This window comes from Gavialis gangeticus, unplaced genomic scaffold (assembly GCF_001723915.1).
Source record: "Gavialis gangeticus isolate Ggan-Ray unplaced genomic scaffold, GavGan_comp1, whole genome shotgun sequence".
NCBI classification, from domain to species: Eukaryota; Metazoa; Chordata; order Crocodylia; family Gavialidae; genus Gavialis; species Gavialis gangeticus.
This window is the reverse complement of record NW_017729029.1, coordinates 76257801-76265376: the sequence shown is the minus strand read 5'-3', so window position 1 is coordinate 76265376 and position 7576 is coordinate 76257801.

Here is a 7576-nt window from a genome sequence, read left to right as displayed (position 1 = left end):
TCAAGTAACTCTGGGGCCACTGGACCTTAAGTAACCCCAAGCCTCAGTTCCTTTGCCCAGCTTCTCTCTAGTTTACTGGTTCTAATACTGGTCCTGGCAACTTTCACTCCCTACACTTTCACTGTCTCACCTTAACCTTCACCCAGGTATCCCAAGAACCCCAAGAACACACATATGTACTGTACCATCCAACTTAGGAACTCACCTGTGTGTATATATAGGTGGGTGGTATGTGTGTGAACTGGTGAATATATATATATCATTGTGTGCATGATATATGAACGAGTGATCCATGTATGTGTAGTGGGTGTTTGTCTAATTTTTGGTGTGTGTATGTTCTTGAATTGGTGATAGGTATGCATGTGCCTAGGCTGGTAATCTTGGATGTGTGTGTGCATGCACCTAATTGATTTTTGTATGTGTGCATGTGCAATTGTACACCACACTCTCCTGTCTAACAGCATGATATTGAGATCCTGAGAGTTGGCGTGGCCCCACAGGACAACAGTTGCACTGCTGACCAAGGGGATGGTTGTTTGTCTGGGTCAGGCAGAGTAGTGTACAGGGGTACAGGTGTGTTGGTGTTAGAAGCAGCAATTTTGAGGAAGACAGAGTCACAACCTGATCTTGGAGTGTGCCTGAGGCCTGTGGTTTGGACAAGGGTACAGGCTGTAGTCTGCCTGGGTTAAGTAAAATAACCTCCTATTGTGGGTTGTAATAGGAAGCCAGGAGGAAAGAACAATGATCTCTCTGCTGGAAGACTGCGTGAATGAGTAGGGAAAGAGTCCTTGGGATTGAGGCATTTCTAAGCAAAGCTGCTTCTGCAAAGGAAAAGGTTGCTTTGCAGGGATTGTTAATGGCTTGTGTGGCATTGGTTACTGGTGCAGGTTATGGCAAGCCAGAATGTTATCCAGGCAATACAGTTTCAGAAAGCTTGAACACAGTTAAAGGAAGAGCAAGAAGGGTCCAGCCCCACCCTGAGACTGGGAACAGGGAATGTGAAACAGATACCCTGTGATCCTGTTTGCCCCTGAGAATCACCCTAGGATGCCAGAAGAAGATATATTGGTGTAGGGGGTGCAATGTTATTGGACACTTGCTCATTCACTTTGGGTTCACTGTGCTAGCATGTGTGTGTGTTGCAAGGGAGTAGCAGAGGGTTTGAGCCTTGGTATTGGAGATGAGGGATGTCTTTATACTGCTTCTCCCCCTACCCCCCCATCTCAAATAGTGAGGCTGATCCTAGAAGGGAAAGTGTTAGCAGCTTATTAAGGCAGGAAGCTGTGTAAACAAAGGGTTTTTTTCTGAGAAGTTTTTCTGAGGCAGAGTTAAAAAGAATAGGTCTTATCAGAGGTGCCTGCTTTTTTTTGCAGACACATGGTTTTGAAGTTCTTTTTTTAGGACTGAAGGTATCCCAAAATGTTGTCTGTGATGTAACCAGGCTGCAGAAGGGGCAGTGGCTTTGCTGGATTGGATTGCTGAGAAAGCAAGGCCAGAAGGGGCCACTAAGAAATATGGATTTTGAAGCCTGCAGCCCAGGAAGGATATGGTTAAAGCACTTCTACCAGAATTATAAAAGGTCAGTCAAGAAAAAGAAAGGCTGGAAGTTAAAGGGAGACCCATTGAGTGAATGTTAAGATCCAGAAGAGAATGTGGGGACTTCAGAAATCTGCTAGCGAGAGAGAGATGGAGAGCAAGAGATTTATGAAGGGGCTTGAGAGAACAGACCCAGTGGGCATATCCATACATGCAGGCACATGCACTTGTAGCAGCTCAAATAGAAGTGGTACAAATTTGAGCCAGGACTTTTTGCCTTAGTGCATGTGTACATGCACATGCCCAGACATGCACTTTGGTGTGGGGCAAACTGTGCCACTTGGTGCAAAATAACCCTACCTGGCTCCTCCCGGATCTGCAGCCAGGGGGAGCTAGAGCCTGGGGCCAGCACCTGTGCTGGCCCCAGCAGTATAAAAAGCTGCTCTGGTAAGCTGCTTAGGGCTACTTGCTCTCAGCATGTGGCACCAAGGCTGCATGCCAGCCAGACCTGGAATGGGACTGCATGGACTTTAGAGACATCTACACCTCTGGGCCAGCTGTCAGTGGGCTGTGGCAGCCCAGTTGGCCTTTCTGCGGCACTACTGCCATGTGTGCCACCGCCTGGCCATCTGGGCAGCTATTGCCCAGAAGATGTTCTCAGGGTGGTGGCCTGCATTGAACTGTCAGGACATGTCCTCCTGGCCACCACTTGCTTCACTAGCAGGAATTCTGGTGTAGTCTATTTAAAAACTGAAAAATCCCTGATAAAAATATCCCAAAGTCACTCTTTAGAATACCCCCGAATCCATATTCTTCTACAAGTAAAACAAAAGACCACTAAACCTACCTACATATATATATACATACATACATATATATACATATATAGAGAGAGAGAGAGAAAGAGAGAGAGATCAAATCAGTTGGGCAATGTTTTATTGATATATTTACAATTTTAAACCAATTTGGAAGCCTACCCAGTGCCTCTATCATCATAATTTAAAATAAATTCTAAATATCTATACAGTTTGACATTGACTTTTGGCTTTTTTGTCATAGAAAAATCAAAGCTGCCCTGTGGGTCACCCTTTGACGGTAAAAAGCTAAGGGGAGCATACCCCAACAGAAAAACCCTTGGTGGAGGCCAAGAAGGGAAGATGTGTCACAGAGTGCACTTTGGAGCACCTGTCACTTTGAGAAGAAAAGACTGCTGAAGAAACAGCCTGTGGCAGGGGGCTTGCTGAGTACCCTAAAATACATGTTATTCTACAAGAAAAATAAAAGATCATTAGACATACATATATATATACATATATATATTACAGAGAGAGAGAGAGAGAGAGAGAGATCAAATCTGTTGGATCATGGCAGTATGGGAGGCCTGCTTAAACCTGATTGGCTAAAATTCAGTTGCTGGGTTAGGGAATGCTGAGCAAAAGACTGAGTCAGATGGGGTATGGGCAACATTCAGACAGTGGTTCATCATAATGTCCAGCTTGTTATAGGCCCTAATCATGAATGCCATCATACTTTTGCCAGGACAACTGGTGGAAATCCTCCCCATAACCTCATTAAATATTCCAGGTAATTCCATTTACGATGTGAAGGTGTAAGACCTTCAAGAAGGGGATTAATCACTAAAACATGCTATTTAGAGGTTTGCTTTTCGGAATTAGCTCATAGGTAAATTAAATATGTATTAGAGCACTGGTTAAGGGTAGCAGTAAGGGTTGTGAAGCTTGTATACTGGCCAGATGTACCTTGACTCTGTGAACCCTGGGACTGCTAGATACAGAATTGTTTGCATTATTCTTATCTGCTATCACTGTGTATCAATAAAATTCACCCATTATCAAATGGAGAGGTTGTTGTTGGTCTGAGGGTTTGGGTCCACCTGGAACAAGATATCTGGGTCATAAATCCAGTGCCAACAGTGGGGGGTGCCCAAAACTGGACACATTACTGCTTTACAAACCATCCAAATGTGCAGGAAGATTAGCAAGTATGGCAGAAGATCAGCTTGGCTTAGCAGGGAACTCGTCAGTAAACTAAATCACAAAAAGGAAGCTTATAAGAAGTGGAAATTTTCAAAACAATTAGGAAGGAGTACAAGAGTATTGCTTGGGCATTCAGGGATAAAGTCAGGAAGGCCAAAGTGCACTTGGAGTTGCAGATAGGAAGGGATATGAAGGAAGTTGGTTCCAGATCCCAGCCACCCTAACAATGAAATAGTGCTTCCTAATCTCTAATCTGAACCTATTCTTCAGCAGCTTCTGGCCATTGTTCCTCATCACCCCAGGTGCTGCTGGGGGGAATAGGGCCTTTCCTATTTGCTGATGATCTCCCCTAACGAGTTTGTAGGCAACCACTAAATCCCACCTCAGCCTCCACTTGCTGAGGCTGAGCAGGTTCAGGTCCCTCAGCCTCTCGTAATAGGGCCTGCCCTGTTGCCCTCCAACCAAGCAGGGGGCCCTCCTCTGGACCCTCTCAAGGCAGGCTGCATCCTTCTTAAAGTGTGGTGCTGAGAACTGGATGCAGTACTCCAACTGTGGGCTGACCAATGTTGCGTAGAGGGGAAGTATCACCTCTCTGGACTGGCTTGAGGTGTGGTTGGCTTTGCTGGCTGTGGTCTGGCATTGGCGGCTCATGTTCATCTTGGAGTCAATAATGACTCCAAGATCCCTTTCCGCCTCTGTGCTCACAAGGGGGGAGCTCCCCAGCTTGTATGTATGCTGTGGATTCCTTCTCCCCAGGTGCAGCACCCTGCATTTATGTACATTGAACGCCATCCTGTTACCATCTGCCCACTTCTGTAGTCTATCTAAATCTAATTGTAGCCTCTCTCTCACTTCGAGTGTGCCTACCTCTCCCCACATCTTGGTATCATCGGCAAACTTGGACAATGTGTTTTCCACCCCCTCATCCAAGTCGCTGAAGAAGATGTTGAACAGTGTAGGCCCCAGGACCGAGCCTTGGGGGACCCCACTATTCACATCCCACCAGGTCAAGTACAACCTGTTCACCACCACTCTCTGGGTGTGCCCCATCAGCCAATTTTTTACCCGTCCAACTGTGTAGGCATCAATGCCACAGTCACTCAATTTATTAATGAGAATGGGGTGAGAGACAGTGTCAAAGGCCTTCTTAAAGTCCAGAAAGACTATGTCCATGGTGACACCATAATCCAGGGATTTAGTTACCTGGTCATAGAAGGCGTTCAGGTTGGTCTAGCAGGACCTGCCTTTGATGAACCTATGTTGATTTCCCCTGGGCATGATCTCCACTGCTAGCCCCTCACAGATGTGATCCTTGATAATTTTTTCAAGGATTTTCCCCAAGTCCAATGCGAGGCTTATGGGCCTATAGTTTTCTGGGTACTCCTTTTTCTCTTTCTTATAAACGGGGACCACATTAGCTAGTTTCCAATCTCTGGGCACCTGGCCCATAGGGCTAGGATTCAGTGACCTAGACAAATCGGAGGATTGGGCCAAAAGGAATTTCATGAGGTTCAACAAGGACAGGTGCTAAGTCCTGAACTTAGGATGGAACAATACCATGGGCCAGTACTGGCTGGGCAGGAGCTCTGCAGAACAGGATATGGGGGTTACAGCAGACCATAAGCTGAATATGAGCCAGTAGTGTGCCTTTGTTGCCAAGAAGGCTAGCAGCATACTGGGCTCTGTTGGTAGGAGTGCTGCCAGCAAGTCAAGGGAAGTGATTATTCCCCTCTATTCAGCACTGGTGAGACCATATCTGGAGTACTGTGTCCAGTTTTGGGCCCCCACTACAGAAGAAATGCAGACAAATTGGAGAGAGTCCAGCAGAGGGCAATAAAAATGATTGGGGGATGGGGCACATGACTTATAAAGAGAGGCTGAGGGAACCGTTCTTATTCAGTCTAAAGAAGGGAAGACTGGGCACATCTACATATGCGCCCTACTGTACAGTACCCATTGGTACTGTGCAGTCCTTGTGGCATACAGGTCATTTCCAACCCTACTGCACAGTAGCAACAAGCAACAAGTGTCATAGCATCTCATGTATACGTACCCAGCAGGGGATTTAATGCCTTCAACTACCTGAAGAGGGGTTCCAAAGAGGATGAAGCTAGACTGTTCTCACTGGTGGCAGATGGCAAAACAAGGAGCAACAGAGTAATGTTGCAGCAAGGAAAGTTTAAGTTAGATATTAGGAAGAATTTTCCCAATAGTAGGGTAGTAAAACAGTGGAACAGATTACCCAGAGAGGTGGTGGATTCTCCATTCTTGGAGGTTTATAAAACCTGGTTAGACAAACCTTGCCTGGGATGATCTAGTTGGGAATGGTCCTGCTTTGAGCAGGGGCTTGGACTAGATGACCTCCTGAGCTCCCTTCCAACCCTCATTTTCTATGACTCTATCATTCTATGTTGCTTCACCAGTGCTGAATAGAGGGGTATAATCACTTCCCTTGATCTGCTAGCAACACTCCTACCAATACAGCCAGTTTCCCATTAGCCTTCTTGGCAATAGGGACACACTGTTGGCTCATATTCAGCTTGTTGTCCACTGTAACTCCCAGGTCCTTTTATGCAGAGATATGCAATAGTTACATAAAAGGCAACCTGCATGTACAACGCATTCTCTAAAGTCTTCTGGACTTTCAAATGCCTTAAGTGATATAATACAAATGATATTATTTCCTGTGAATCTTTTGGGTAATGATTCATATTATAACATACACTAGGAAACTGAGGGATACCTGACACTAGGAAATTGAGTGATATTATTAGCTGAGTGTGCTGTGTACCCCACCACAATTATACTTCTCTTGTAGTATTTGAATATAATTGATCCCTCCAACACTCCTAAGAATATGCAGCTTTTTGTATCTTTATTTCTAATGCTATCTCCTGGTATCTGCACCAAATGCACTATTTCAAGACTCTCTAACTGGCTGCCCATTGGTTGCATGTGACCCACAAGGAAGCAATGCAGAAACAGGGGTTAGAGGTGTCCACACATCATGCGGCCCCCAGATGTGTGGGTTTTGTTGGTGCAACCCACAGGGCATTCAACCCCTGGCTGCTTAGAAGCTGCATCATATTAAAAAAATAACCCTCACTTCTAGGAAAGCTGTAGTTCACTCAATAGCCAAATTCAGTCACCCTTACTCAATTCTACTTAACTGAAATCAAGAGGACTCATTCAATGAATGACAGGTTCTGAAGTGTTGTAATTATGTAACACTCAAAGCCTCCTCCCACTCAAACCTGGTCATGCTGTGTAGGATACACACAAGTAATATCTATTTCTTTGGGACTGACTTCTAGTATATTGTAATAGGTAAATTAAAGTAGGCAATTTAAATTATCCACAGAAAATCCAAATTATCCACAGAATCTGCAGCTGACCTGACATCTACCCATCTGTAATCATAATGTTATGGGCCATAAAGTCCTTATGTGGTAATAATAACTTCATGTTACATACAAATTGGTACACTGTGACCTTTCTCCATACTACATTTGGGATCTGCTTTACTCTGCCTAATAAACAAAATATTAATACAAAAAGAACAAAGATTAAATAACAGTTGCATAACATTTTTGTGACTTCATTTGCATAGTAGTGTGAAGCATGAAGAACTTAGAGAATGGATTTTCACAGGCGTATTTAAACCCGCTTAAAAATTAATTTAAATCATAACTATGAAAATCTATTAAACACATAGTCTACTGATTTAGAACACAGCACACACATGATCTAACTCATAGCTCTGTGTCTTTAATGTCACTGCAGTATGGCAAGGTTTTTCAGTAAGAGTATATCTAGATGGAATTGCTGCTCTCCTAAACGTTTAAAATGTGATTATATGAGCTTGCCAGAGAATACAGTTCCACTTCATGACAGCTTTCAACATAAAATTAGTTTTCATTCTAATTCTGAACAAAGAAACCACACCTTTCAAATGCTTTCAAGAAGCAGAATTGTGTCAAGATGTCCATTTCTGAATCACCTAGTCAATTTTTCAGTTCTTCTCTCTCTCTCTCTCTCTCTCT